Source organism: Lycium ferocissimum, chromosome 1, assembly GCF_029784015.1.
Source record: "Lycium ferocissimum isolate CSIRO_LF1 chromosome 1, AGI_CSIRO_Lferr_CH_V1, whole genome shotgun sequence".
In the NCBI taxonomy this organism is placed as follows: Eukaryota; Viridiplantae; Streptophyta; class Magnoliopsida; order Solanales; family Solanaceae; genus Lycium; species Lycium ferocissimum.
In genome coordinates, this window is record NC_081342.1 from 177,806 (window position 1) to 193,834 (window position 16,029).

Below are 16,029 nucleotides of genomic sequence, written 5' to 3' on the forward strand. Positions count from 1 at the left end.
AGGTAGAGTTACCGCCATGATGCCTTGTCCTCGGCCTTAACCCCATTCCCATTGATGATCTACTAACTCCCTCTCTATATAAGCCTTTTGTAAACATATCCGCTACGTTATCTCTTGACTTTACATAGTCAATTGTGATAACGCCACTAGAGAGGAGTTGTCTAACGGTATTGTGTCTCCGTCGTATGTGACGAGATTTTTCGTTATACATTACGCTCCCTGCCCTACCTATTGCTGCTTGACTGTCACAATGTATACATATAGGAGCCAAAGGTTTGGGCCAGAATGGAATATCTTCTAAGAAATTCCGAGCTATTCAAACCTTCTTCACCGGCCTTGTCTAAAGCTATGAATTGCATTCCATAGTGGACGAAAAGATGCAAATCTGTTTGGATGATTTTCAAGTTGCCCACTCCCAATTGTGAAAACATATCCACTCGTGGATTTAACTTCAGACGATGATAATCCAATTTGCATCACTATATCCCTCAATTACTTCGGGATATTTATTATAATGCAAGCATAGTCTTGAGTATGTTTCAGATACCCCAAAACTCGTTTCATTGCCATCATTGGGATTACTTGTAAACCGACTCAGTTTGCTAATAGCATATGCTATATCTGGTAGTGTACAATTCATGATATACATCAGACTTCCCAACACTCTCGCATAGTCCCCTTGTGATTTACTTTCACCTTCATTCTTTTGAAGTGCGTAACTCACATCAATTGGAGTTCTGGCAATCTTGAAATCCAAGTACTTGAACTTGTCAAGTACTTTCTCTATGTAGTGAGACTGTGATAATGCTATACCTTGTGGAGTTCTATGAATTCTGATTCCTAGGATTACATTAGCAACTCCTAAGTCTTTCATGTCAAATTTGCTAGCCAAAGATGCGCTTTGTAGCATTTATATCCGCCATATCTTTGCTCATTATCAAGCATGTCATCAACATACAAACAAACAATGACTTCGTGGCTGGAGTGTTTTTAATGTAAACACATTTATCACACTCATTGATTTTAAAGCCATTTGCCAACATGGTTTGGTCAAATTTAGCATGCCATTGTTTGGGTGCTTGTTTAAGTCCACAAAGCGACTTTACAAGTTTGGACACTTTCTTTTCTTTACCAGGAACCACAAAACCCTCGGGTTGTTCCATGTAAATTTCTTCCTCCAAATCACCATTTAAGAAAGTTGTTTTAACGTCCATTTGGTGAATTTCAAGACCATACACGGCTGCCAGAGCCACTAACACCCGAATGGACGTTATTCTTGTTACAGGCGAGTATGTGTCAAAATAATCAAGACCTTCTTTTTGTCTATAACCTTTGACCACCAGCCTTGCCTTATATTTTTCAATAGTGCCATCAGCTTTCATTTTCCTTTTAAAAATCCATTTAGAACCTAAAGGCTTGTTTCCAGGAGGAAGATCAACCACTTCCCATGTGTGGTTATCTAAGATTGATTGAATCTCACTATTGATCGCTTCTTTCCAAAATCTTCGAATCGGAGATGACATACCGCCTTAAAATTTTGAGGCTCATTTTCAAGCGAGGAATGTCACAAAATGGACCGAAGAAGTAGATGTCCTTTGACGTTTGCTACGCCTTGGATCTTCTTCGCTAGGGGCATTCTCCATTGGTTCTTCCCGTGGTCATTTAAATCTTTCATTCGACGACTCGCATTCAATGTTATACGGATAGATGTTTTCAAAGAATTCAACATTATCAGATTCAATTACCGTATTATTATGAATTTCGGGATTGTCGTAATCATGAACCAAAATCTACTTGCTTTACTGTTTGTTGCATATCCAATGAAAACACAGTCCACGATTTTTTATCCTATTTTCACCCTTTTGGGTAAAGGAACTTGTACCTTTGCTAGACACCCCCACACTTTAAAATATTTCAAGTTGGGTTTTCTTCCTTTCCATTTTTCATAAGGAATAGAGTGTGTTTTTGTGGGGTACTCGTCGAGTATTCGGTTAGCTGTAAGGATAGCTTCCCCCCACAAATTCTGCGGTAAACCGGAACTGATTAGTAAAGCATTCATCATTTCTTTCAATGTCCGATTTTTCCTTTCCGCAACTCCATTGGATTGTGGTGTGTAGGGGGCAGTAGTTTGATGGATGATTCCATATTCTAAACATATTTCTGCAAAAGGAGATTCGTATTCCCCACCCCTATCACTTCTAATCTTTTTATTCAATTGATTTTCGACTTCATTCTTATATTGCTTAAATGCTTCTATTGCTTCATCCTTACTATTTAGCAAATAAACATAACAATATCGAGTGCAATCGTTAATAAAAGTTATGAAATACTTTTTCCCACCGCGAGATGGTATTGACTTCATATCACAAATGTCAGTGTGGATTAAGTCTAAAGGATTTGAATTCTTTTGAACAGACTTATACAAATGCTTAACAAACTTTGATTCAACACATATTTGACATTTAGATATATTACACTCAAATTTAGGCAATATTTCAAGATTAATCATTTTTCGCAAGGTTTTGTAATTGACATGTCCTAAACGAACATGCCATAAATTATTTGACTCAATAAGTAAGAAGAAGCGCATTTTCCATTAATATCGTCAACAACCATTACATTAAGTTTGAAAAGGCCCTCGGTGAGGTAGTCCTTTCCTACAAACATGTCATTCTTACTAAGTACAAATTTATCACTAACCAGCACGCACTTAAACCCATTTTTCACGAGTAGTGCGACTGAAACTAGGTTCTTCCTAATTGTTGGAACGTGCATGTCGTTGTCATCTTCAACAGAACCTTTCCATATCCTTAAACTTTGGCTGTTGCAGTATTTCCCATGTATAGCTTCTCTTCGGGTCCAGCGGGAGTGTAGGTTGCAAATGCTTCCTTAACGACACACACATATCGAGTGGCGCCAGAATCAAGCCACCACTCCTTTGGGTTACCAACCAGGTTGCACTCAGACAGCATTGCACACAGGTCATCAACATCTTCCACCATGTTTGCCTGACCCTTGTTTTTCTCTTTGTCCTTCTTGGGGGCACGACAGTCGGGAGCTTTATGGCCTGCTTTACCACAATTATAACAGTTGCCCTTGAACTTTTTCTTGTTAGGATCCTTCTCCTTTCCAGAAGGCCTCTTCCTTTTCTTGTTCTTTTTCGGAGCAGCATCTTCAACGACGTTTGTCCCTTCAATCGGTAAACTCTTACGGTACCTCTTCTCAGCGGTTTTGTTATCTTCCTCGATCTTGAGACGAATCACAAGATCCTCCAACTTCATTTCCTTTCTCTTGTGCTTAAGATAATTCTTGAAATCTTTCCATGAGGGCGACAACTTCTCTGTCACGACCCAACTCCGTAGGCCGCGACACGTGCCCTAGTTGGGCACTCATACGTACCTTAACCTAAATTAGCAAAATATTACAAATAAGCAGAAATAATAATCCAACAGAGTCCAGTGGGCATGACGCACGAAGGCCGATAAGGCCGTCACAAAACATAGATAAGCCATAATCGTACGCAACACTCACGAGCATATACAGAACCCACACTACATGTCTACAGACCTCTACAGAACAAAACATAGCCATATGACGGGACAGGGCCCCGCCGTACCCAGAATAAATACGTACATATGTAGCAGAAAATTTCATATCAAAATATGGGCTCCGGACAAAGGAGCACTTCAACAGCTGAGCAGATAACCTAAGCAACGGATCCACAAATCAGTCGTCTGTACCTGCGCGGCACGAAACGCAGCCCCCGAAGAAAGGGGGTCAGTACGAAAAATGTACTGAATATGTAAAGCAGAAAATGTAATAAACAAAACTAAAATCAGAACAGAATGTGCGGAAAACGAACGAGATGCATAGCAAATCAAAAATGCGTACCGTAAATCATACGTAATGCATGCAGAAAACATATGCAAAAGCCGGCCCGCTATGGGACTCGGTGAACAGAACAGCAGGCGCTCCTTCGTCCCGCGCCAAAACACATCATACTTCGAGTAGGGAATATCTCCAAACAAATCATAACACACCAAGTGGCCACATCACATCACATAATCAGATAGCAAATATATGTATATGGCACATCATACTTCGGACCCATGTACATGTCATACCTGCCCCCTCACACCGAGGCACGGCGAACAATGCAGAGGAAAGCGCTTGAGAACATATCCTGGCCCGGGCTCAGTGGGGGAAACATTGAGGCATCCACGAGTGGAGTAGTGAGAAACTAATGCAATAAAAATACCATAAAAATTTCCAGAGACTCAATGAGGCATATCGAATAACGAATCAAGTCAATGGAATCAGACTGAGTCATAGTACGTACCTTTCGGACATCACGGCGGATTATGTCAAACAGAACTTTCAGAGTCGAAGTACATTTCAAAACGTTTCAAAGGACTTAATGGAATATTTAAAATGATTTTTGTTTAGTTGCTAAAACATTTCTTAAAAGCCGCTTGAAAACAAATCGTAAATACAAAAGAGTAAAATCAGAAATAGGGGGCCCACCTCGGGCAATTGAGCTGGCGGGCGTAAATTACACATGTTAGTCTTCATAATATCACTTATAAGGGTTTTAAGGTAATCGGGTTTCGTTTACAAAAGTTGGGAAGATTTAGGTTACTTCCTAGTCATTTACAACCTAATTGACTCAATTCTATTGCAAGAAAAGGGAAAATTTTTGAGTGCGGATTCCGAAGAGTCGAATTGTCCCCGAGGTACGAATTCAAACCTAGTACATCTAGGACGTGCCAAAGAAAGAATAGGGTTAGCTTTACATACCTTCCGCGCTTGTTAAGCTCGTCGAAACTCCGGTCCCGTTTCGTCAAAAATCTGCAAATGGTCATCTTTACCAGTTACTATTCATGAGACTTAGAATTTCCAATCTTGAATTAATACTTGTCTACTGAAATTCCGGCAGCACCTCCCCTATAAATACGACACCCCGAGACTTAGACTCGGCTCAAAACAATCAACAACAATCCAACAACAACATCAAGAACATCAACAATCACTACAAACCACAATATATCATAACTAGTTTACTTCCCGACATAATACGACAGTTTCCATTCCGACTCCACATTTTCAAACCAACATCATCATACTCACATTCATTACTAACCAAGATCATTACAATACCATTCGGAAGCATTTCATATCATTTCTACCATATATACACAAATTATACAAAATACACAACTTTCCACCAAAGTCATAATTTATCCAAATCTTCCAATCTTTAACATACATATTCATAACATATTTCCATCTTCCAAGTTCATCAACAATCATCATAATTCACACTCTAATATCTCAATTTCCATAATGTCATAAAATCATACAAGTACGACATAAGTTCCTACATTCCGTTTCAATGCTAACTTTCATCTTTTTTCTTCCATTTACATTGCAAGGATCACAATAACACAATTTACATACTAAACAAACTTAATTCATTGCCATCCTACCACACCATACCACACGGCCAACATACAATTCTTCAACTTCATCCCAACTTTTATTTCCAATACAATTTCCATAATATCCATAACTAGAATACAACAAAATTCAACTCAACTCAATCATACCACACACATACCATGCACGGCCCCATGTTTGCACACACATTCACCATGCTAACTTCCATATTTCTATACTTTCTACTCATTTACATATTCTTCAACACAAATAAACCTTCATAACATAAATAGAAGAGATGAATTCTTACCTTCTTCTTCAAGTTTCTTCAATTCACCAACTTACTCAAACGACAAAACCAATGGAGTATCTTCCGAAATAATTGCACCACGTTGTAGAGGGACCTTAAATTGGTAGGAAAATCACAAGACACCAATTTTTGGAACAAGATTTTTGAGGGGTGAATTGGCTATGGTTCAGCCGAATTCTCCTTCTTCTTTTTTTTCTTGTGTTCTTGTTTTTCTCCTTCTCACTTTGTCTTGAATTCTCTAGAAAATTAATGGACCTTACTCCTTTTTATCCTTAGCTTGTCATGTGACCATGTCACATGACTTGAATTAAATTTTTGTCCCTCTTTAGTTGGCATGGCCGGCCACCCTTCATGGGTTGGGCTTGGCCTTCTATATTTTTTTTTTGAAATTTTCAAGCCCAAAATCCTTAGCCCACATTTTTGGTGACTCATGAAACCACTTTCCGACATTCCAATTTCGCCCTTAGTCTTTTCCGATATTTCCACATCTACATTTTCCATAGCCAACTTATGAACCAAACAAAATCAATACATTTCAATGTCCTTAACCTTCCTTAATATTTCCGCGTCAATATTTCCTTAAATATCCCATGCACACCAAGTAGAATCCAATTAGAACCTTAATTCCTATCATTCCGACTTGTTTCCAATTTTTCCGAATACGCATAAAATGCGAGGTGTAACATTCTCAATCAATGCAGCCCCTTGGAACGCTTCATTCACTACCATACCTTCAGCAATAAGGTCATGGAAGATAAGTTGAAGCTTTTGAACTTGGGTTCCAACGGTTTTTCCATCCACCATTTTGTAGTCTAGGAATTTGGCAACCACAAACTTCTTCAAGCAAGCTTTTCAAGTGCACTCCATAGTTCTTTGGAGGTCTCTACTGCACTGTAGACGTTGTACAAGTCATCTTCTAAGGCACTCAAAATGTAGCCTTTGCACAAAAAATCAGCCTGTTTCCAAGCCTCAGTAACCATGAACTTTTGGTTGTCAGGCATGTCGGCGGCAGGCACGGGAGGGTCCTCACTGGTGAACTTTTGCATACCAAGGGTGGTAAGCCAAAAGAACATTCTTTGCTGCCATCCTTTAAAGTTGGCACCGGTGAACTTCGCAGGTTTCTCAGCCGGTGGCACAGCGGTACGGGTTGTAGGAGTAACCGCTGGTGCAATATTCGCAGAGGGAGTTCCAGTCGCAGAGGGAGTTCCAGTCTCAATTGCCATTATTTCTTTGTCACTGTCAAATCGACAAACTGTTTTAGTTAATAAAACCAGAATAGCAATTAAATCACAAACTTAAACGATGAAGATTTTATTTCTTCAAATCGCAGTATAATTATGAACTTTGGTATTCCAACGAAGTTTTTATATCTTCGAGTCAGAATACTAATATTCATATGGAGTAGAAAACTACACAAGTTTTAATCTCCTTAAACAGAATACAGATTATAATATTATATCTAATTTCCTTAAGATTGTTCGCAAAATAATCTGTATAAGTTTAAATAAAGTTTAAATAAAGTTTCAACACAATCTGTAAAACACTTAGTAAAAACAGATTACACAGTATAAAATACTTAACAGTAAAATACTTAAAACCAGTAAACTACAGAAACTGGAAAATGAACAGAAACAGTGTTGGAAAAATAAAAATATTTTCAGAATATAATCGAGCCCACTTAGTTCAAAGTGTGTCCTTAAGGAAATTATTCCCCTCACAGTACTCGAGGTTGATGGAATATCCCCTCCCAGGATAGAACGATTATCTTACCAGAATAGTAGTACTCCAAATTCAGGTAGCGGCGAACCACTCAACGGCAGTGTATCACACAGAATAAAACAAGAGAGTTTTGGAGAGAAAGGTTTTATTTTGTTTTTGAGCGCAGAAAATTCGTTATGAATTCTGGAACAAATCAGGAATTTATAGCAGTTGGAGGTACTGATTCTGAATGTTTGCAACCATTCAGATCAGTCACCAGGTTTTTGGAGGGAAATTCAAAAATATCCGGGAAGAGAAAAACGGACCGGGTCGGTCACAAGTCGCGGGTCAGGGTCGATCCGCGTTGGATGTTTTTTTTTTTTTTCCTATTTAATTAAATAATTAATTAATTAAATAAATAAATAATTAAAGAAAAGTTTGTCCAAAAAGATAATCAATCAATCTTTGACAAAGCCGAAGCCGAAGCCGAAGCCGAAGCCGAGCCAAGCGAGCGACGACGGCGCGAGGGGTCCTTGCCCCATCAACCCTTTTAGCAACTAGAGAAGGTGTAATGTAATATATACACCTCTCTTTTCCTCTCTTTTTCCTATGTGGGACAAATGCTTTAACCAAAGCAAAAGGGACCTTTTACATTCCCTTCACTTTTCATCCCATCATTTCCCATTCACCAATATCAAAACCCTACATGGAATATCTTCTAAATTATAAATTTAAATTCATGTATAATATAAATGGATAATCTTTTAGGAATTTGTTATAAAATATACCTATATTTCTATTAATTATTTTAACTTTACCTGCATTGAAATATGTTTATAAATTTATTATTACCTGCTATTTTCACTTGTATAAATACTCCCTCCGTTCACTTTTACTTGTCCACTATTCTCTTTATAGATTTTCATCTTTACTTGTCAATTTTCACATATCAAGGTAAGACAAAAAAAAATATGTTTTACCCTTAGCATTTATTACTCATTTCAAATCATTTTCTCAACTCCAATACAATTATACACCATTCAATAGGGGTATTGTGGTAAAATATCTATCTTATTGTTTCTTAAACAGCGTGAAAAGTCAAAACGTGACAAGTAAAAGTGAACAGAGGGAGTAGATATTAGAGTTTTGATTATTATTAATAAAATTAACTTTTTATTCTGCTCATTTATGTTATTATAGAACAACATTAAATTATATAGTCAATTAGTATCTCTCAGTTTTCTTTTTCGTCTGCAAAATAGTATTTATTATTTTCATAGAAAATTTGTTACATAGATTAAAAAAATTTAAAAAAAATCATGATTTTAAAGAAGTAAAATAAAAAGACAATGATAATGTAAAATAGGCATTTTGAAAAGTCAATTAGGATAAAAGGGGGAGAATGTCTATTGTTCAAAGTTGAAGGGAATTTGATTTTTAAAGCGGGGAGGGTAAATGATTTTCACCGGTTATACCCTCATAAGATATGTAGCCAACAGATTTCTCTTTGTCAAATTGGATAACACTTCGAGATTCTCAATCAGCCTTTTTCCAATAAAAAATTTATTACCTTACAATTGTCGTATATCATATCCAATAAACACCAAAGTTATGCAAGGACTTCAGACAAGAATGAGGGACCTTAAACACCCGTAAAGTTAAGCTGCTAAAGTGAGTATTGGGTACAAATTAAGAGAAAATTTTATGTATTTCCCTTTATAATTTGAACACATAGTTTGAATATCACTAAAAATTTCTCATGGATATGGGATACTCACTCGTAACCAAAGATTTGATATATAAAAATATTTTGCGGATCTAAATTTTTTGATTTCTTTGGTTGTTTAAAGTCATATCAAATCAATATTGACAGGTTTAAAAATAATAATTTAGAAGTCATCTGGGCATGAGAATTGTTTACTTTTACTTCGAAATAACTATTTAACTTTATTTCAAAATCAATGTTCGGTAATAAATTTTTCAAATCCGAGTTGTATTTCAAATTTGGAAAAAGTGCTCCAAATATGTTTTTCAACTCCATCTTTGTAAATTTTAAACTAGATGAGTCTTGGCCTGGGTTCGCGGGCCCAATGATTTGAATTTTAATACAACTCCACTTTAAATTGCAAGTTTGCAACTAATAAATCAACATAAAATTTCATCAGATGAATAGTTAAAAGTTCTAGTATGCCAAAAGAATACAGGCAAATACCAAATTAGACATAAAAACTCCACGATGACAAACATGCACGTCGGCTGATATCTCCAAGTTGCGAAAAAGTAACATTCAACCTTGAAAAATCACCCCAGGATCAGGGGATACCTCGACTCAGCAGCTTCCTTTGAAGATGTGTTCGCCATGAACTCGATTAAACAAAAGAGTCGCCTTCAATCTTCTCTTGCAATTGTATGTAGGCTGCAGCCACAGACAAAATGTTTTGCCCTATAAATTTCCAGAGTGTTATTTTTTGTACGTCTATACCTGCTGAAACTAACCCCCTCCGCCTGCTAATACGGCTGGTGGGTAGAAAACCAAGTACCGACATTTTCACCATGCATAAAAACTATAACCTATGCCTGCACCCTTGACTCGACCTATATAACTAACTCATAGGTCTTAACAATAAATCTCTTTTCTCTACATCTTTCAACTTCTTTTGAGCTTATGCAGATATATAGTGACCATATGGGTTTCAGTTAGAGCCTTGAACAACTCCTATCAAGGTAACTAAGAACGTGACAATTTTGTTCATCAAAGCAGAAAGTAGAATTTAGTATTAGAACCAGCAAAATATAAAGTAACAAAATACTTATCGAATGTCATTCTAATTTGATAAATGGCCGGAACCAAACAGAAAAGTCAGGACTTTGATTCTTTTCAACCTGAAGAAAAAAGTCATAGAAATGCAATGTATACCAAAGCAACCTTAATTCAGAGAGAGCATATAACACTTTTAAGATATCCATATTAGAATCTGTAATTGTTTTGATGAAGAAAAGTTGATGCTATTGGTAAGAAAAATTCTCCTATGAGGTTTTACATTCCAGACTATATTCCCTCTAGGATGCACGGTATTAACATCAACTCACACATTAGACTGCATGCATTTATGTAATGGACAGGAGCATGATCATTAGTGTGCAAATCAAGAATTGTTGTTGCTATAAAAGCCTGAACATCAGTATCTAACAATGCTAGATTAAAAAACAAATAAAGCATATCAGGTAAGAAAAATATCATGCAATATAAGTATTATGAATGCTAAATTCTTAACTTGTCTGCACTACACAGTAAAGATGCCAATGTTGCCTTTTCTGGTTGGTCCAATTATTAACAGAGACACAATTTTGTCAATTGTAGGACATTATGCATAAACCAGCAACGCCCTCCACCAAGTATAAGTGATACGCCCAAATTACACCTTTAATAGTAGGAGTAAGCGGTCGTTGTCAAATATAGAACCCAACGAGGTTGGGGTCGAATCCCACAGAGAATACAATGAAGAAATATACTTGTTGAGAGTAACGCTTGACTTTTAATCTATATTTCGAGGGAAGGGGAATATAATAATGTTTGATTTTGGTCTTTGACCATTACGTCTACACTTTGTTGATATGAGATTTAACTATTTGCAAGTCGAACTAAGGTTGCGGTTCCAATGAAAAATAATGCACTTGGGTTTCACTTCAACTCATTTCTATACCTAAGTGTAGTAGATCAAGGGTCACTTAACTCTTGCCAAACGTTTTTCAACCAAATTAGCAAAATTCATTCTAAGCTTTTCCAAGCCTTAGAATGTTTTATATGAGAACACCCATTTAGTCTCAACTAGCTTTCCTACTCCTAGCTCAAGCTATTAGATGAGGGCTATGCCTCAAACTATTGTTATTAACTCTTTTCCTAACCTCTACTTACTTTTCCAAGAAAAGTAATGGTAGTAAGGCACAAGTAATGTTGTACACCATCACAAGACATTGAAGCATGAAAAGTTAATAGAAAACACATTTGACATATAAATGAAGTGTGAATATGAAACTCAATCACATAACTATCACATTTGATCCCACAACCTTAGCTAAATGAGTTTAGCCACTAATATTCATTACACATAAAGTAATAGCATAAAGAGTATTCATAAAGCTTACAAAAGTCTTAAATGGAGAAGATGACAAAAGTGGAGAATCTCTTAAAAAGCTTTAACCATCAATAATAAATGAGCTCCACAAAAAGCCAACTTTAAAAAGTATAGAATAATGAATCCAAAACCCTAGAATTCTATTTATAGAAGTACAAAAACGGGAACAAAATCTAGACAAAAACACCCCTGCGCGTCATGTGCAACCTGCCAATCGCAGGTTGCACCAAAGTATCGCAGGTGCTGCAGATTCCAGCAGTTGTGGTGCAGCACATGCTGCATCAAGTGCGGCTCGCATGCACCACATGCGACTTGCATGTGGTGCTCGCAAGTGCTGCACCACTATCTTCACTTCTTCAACATCTCTGTCATCAAATGGTGCAGTACTTGCGACTCGCAAGTGGTGCTTTGGTGCACTTTGGCTTGTATTTGCTTCATTTTACTTCCAACACTTATTAGTCTATAAATTAACACAAAAACACGAAAAGTGACATCAAAAGTACTTGAGGATTCACAAAAGATAAGCAATTGGCATCGAATGTGTCGTAATTTCGCGGCACATCAGTAAGTGAACCACATAAAGTTACCATACAGTCAATATAACTTCTGCTAACAATATTTAGAGACATATAAACAATTACCGGTGACAGGTGAATTTGGTTGCCAGTAAATTAAATTAATTTCCTCATTTTAGGAGGCTGGGAAAAGCTAATGGTTGGTGTTTCATCAAACTAATTTTGACAGAAGTTGAGCAAAAGAATTGACATATACTAAAATTATTTAAAAAATTAGCTTCTAATATAGTTTGAGGTGTGTGGTTCGGTAACATCTCAAAACCAATATATGAATGTTACCCCTTTGCTCTATTTGGCCTTTGTCCATTCTTTTTTTTTTTTTTTTTAGGGTAAAGGTAACTCTTTGTCCATCTTTATTTTATTGCTAGGCATCTATTTTTCAAGCGTTTCAGAAAGATTCCTAATTTAATAGTTGATATTTGTAATCTTAACATTTTTCCTAAAGTACACCCATCGATACAATATAACATGAAATATAAAGCACAACCATTTAGCATTATCATATTAAAATTAAATTAAAGCCAAAAAGGAAGAGCAGCAGGGACAAGACACCAATACATTTTTTTAATTGGTACAAGACACCAATGCTTCAGAGGGATGCAAAACGTCCAGCAGCACAACATACGAAGATTACTATTTGGAGAAACACACTGCAGGGAAAACCATCCATAATTTAATAATGTGTCAACTACATGGAACAGAAATAATTGTTCAACTAATTACAAATAAGCACTATTGCTTTCAAAAGAATTCTCAGAGCATCAAATAACTTTAATTATCTGATTAACATAGTCATAGATTCCTATCATCTATCTACTTTTTAGTTTCCATATATAAGGTATTTTGTAAGTAGATGATGTGATGATAAACCCACTTTCTGCTTATGCAATAGTATCGACACCCTTTTATTGTTAAGAAATCCAGACATGTTAAGCAAGAAATTTTGACTCATCTCATTCCTATATATAGCACCAAACATCATTGGATAAACATGAGATTGTCAGAACCAGAAAGGCTTTATGATCAAAGAAAGGCCTATTTGCAGATATAAGAATACATTCTTTTAGCACAAATAAACCAATTCAACAGGTACTCTAATAGGTGGAGTAAAAGTTCTCTCTCTCTCTCCCTATATATATATATGGAGTAACACATGAGATAGTTCTCTCTTGTATATGGAGTTGATGCATTATTTCCGCCTTGAAGGTTCATTTATTAACTGAGAAGAAAAAGAACCGAATGGTCGTTTCACATTGTTAATGTTCAATTTCCAAATTATTATTTTTCCTGTTCTATTAATTTATTTCACTTATTTATTTTCATTTGCTGACATTTTTTGGTTAAAAAGATAGCAATGCAGTAAGAAGAAGTAATAATGAAAGAAATAAAAACAAAATACGGAAATACGAAAATTCTTATCTAAGCTAATGCACCAGATTGTGCTTGACTATGTCTATACAGAGACAACTTTCAATTACAAAGATAAAGACATCCACACAATTATGTTATCACTATATACATGAACAGTGCAATTGCAAACATCGGCATGATTAATTAATGATAAAATATCAATACCTAAACTGTGAAAATACTTTATAGGGGAACAATTGAAACAAAGTGGAGAATCAATAAAGAACAGTCGAGAGATATTACTCGGTGACCATCAAGAACTGACTCAAATAATGAAACAATTGCTAACCTTCTTTGTGATATCACCAGGCAAATAATTAGCAAGACTTTCGAAAAATCAAAGCCTTATATGGGCATAGTCAACTTGGCCACACATTTAGGTCTTACCAACCATGAATTAAGCATGAAAATGATAAATCTGAAGAGAACCGGAAGAAAATTAGGGCAAAGTTTGAGATGAAAATTTACCAAAAATTGCAAAACCCAGATGAGAAAGATGAAGAGAACTCAAAGAGCAAATGGAGGAGGGGATCTATTGAACTAGTACTGATTCTTCTAGAATTACTAGAGCTCAACATTTTGTATCCTCGGATATTGCATTTTGATTTGTATAAATAGGATATTTTTGTGCCACAATTTTAGGTTTTGAATGAGAAAAAAAAATGTTAGGTTTTGACTCATTTTATAAAAATAATTTGTGTGTCACAATATCATAGTAATTCCCCGCGGATCATCATAACTTCTTATGGATGAGCAAAAACTTGCCTTGCCAAAAGTCCTTGAGGATTGTCCGTACTTTAGTACAAATTATGTCATAAATTTAAAAATGACTCACAATTATAATTAAAAAAAAATGACTTACAAGTTTTGGTGGATCTGAGAATATGAATGGTTGGCAAAAACTTGCCTCATATATGCAAGCAATATTCTGACGGTTCGTCATAAATTTTGATGGATTGGTAAACCTCTCCCTATATGCGGGATTTTTATTATCAAATTTGTCTTTCATTAAACCAAATAACTATGAGTAATAAAGCACATTTTTTTCAAATATTATAAAGTTCAAGAAATGAATAATTTTATATTTCAAGATTCATTTATTGCAGCAAGATCGAAGGTAGCACCGCAATGTGGAAATTAAATTATGTAAAAACAGTGAACGAATGTTAAGAATTTCTTAATTTAGTTTTGATATATTGTGATAATAGCCTGTTTCAAAAAGAATATTTGTCATGACACACAATTATTTGCTAGAACTCTTGAGATCCAACTTCATTTTATTAAGGTCAGAAGGAACATCTAGGTCATCGATACTAATTCGTTGTTAGTTTCAGAGTATGTAATTCCAAAATAAAAGAATCTCTAATTATAGCAGTATGCTATTTATTTAGAAAAAGAATAATAATCATAATTTAATGTCAAAACAATTGAATCTAACAAACTTATGCTCTAAAAAATGAAAATAAAAGCACTACGCGTCATTAGTACATGGAACGAATGATGAAATGGGAATTTAAGTCCCTCGAAAATCAGAATTATTTCCCAGAGACTGTGTTTTTAGGTTGAACATACCCTTTGAAAAAAATAATTTTAAGAAAATAATTATTACTTTTTTTTATGATATAAATGATTATATATTTTGGACTAAATCTAAAAATTAAAAATATCCAATAATATGACCGGGAGGAGGCAATAATGTATACGTACAGCGAAAACAAATTTAAGCTATGAACAAGTTCATAAATATGATTATATGAGCAATGGACAATTTAATTGGAAAAAGTTGTCGGTCATAGTTATAATAATAAATGACCCCACTTGAAATCAATGCGGCTATATCAAAGGGCTAAAAAGTCAGCACAGTCAAAAACTAATAAAACATGCACAACAATCAACTTATTTGGAGTAATTACCTAAATACCCTAAAAATTTATCCCTCTTCTATAATAGTATAAAGTATAAATATAAAAAATATAAATATAAGTGTGGGCCGCAGTTAGTTTTGTTATTTCACGTTCAATCCTTTCTTGATTCCCTATTCATTTTTTTTCTTTTTAATATAAATGTGGACCCTATCTTTTAATTTCAGTTGACCATTGAGGGAGTTCATGGTACTTGACCATCTGATTTAGAAACAGAATTTTTGACCAAAGGCCTCAACAATCAGATGGTTAAAGATTCTGTTAGAAAAGTATGAGGAAGATGGACTTTAGCATGTTTTTCGTTATTGTGTGTCACGTTTTATAAGTAAAACGTAACTATAGATAATATTTTATAGTCAAATCAGTCCGAAGGATTCCCAATTTGCAGGATTCTCTACAAGATTCAAGTGCGTGTGCCTAGTTTCAAGAGAAACGTTTTATGCTGAAGTCGTAACTGCGGGTTACGACTTTAGGATCAATCAATGTCAGATTTCATAGAAAGATTGTTTGTACCTGGAATTTCTAAATTCATTCTTTGTCGA

The 16,029-nt window shown here is 35.4% G+C and overlaps 1 long non-coding RNA gene and 1 pseudogene across 2 annotated transcripts; both read right to left on the reverse strand.

The window, feature by feature from the left end:
* Positions 1-1,991: 1,991 nt before the first annotated feature.
* On the reverse strand, positions 1,992-8,144 carry LOC132034654 (uncharacterized; annotated as a pseudogene).
* A 3,331-nt stretch (positions 8,145-11,475) lies between these two features.
* LOC132043011 (uncharacterized) lies at positions 11,476-14,430 on the reverse strand. Of its 2 annotated transcripts, none has more exons than XR_009412512.1 (2): positions 14,034-14,430; positions 11,476-12,805 (listed from the first exon to the last, which is right to left on the reverse strand). It is a non-coding gene; the product is annotated as an uncharacterized LOC132043011 (long non-coding RNA). The 2 variants fall into 2 exon arrangements; XR_009412704.1 differs by having other exon boundaries at positions 13,855-14,430.
* Positions 14,431-16,029: the final 1,599 nt, after the last annotated feature.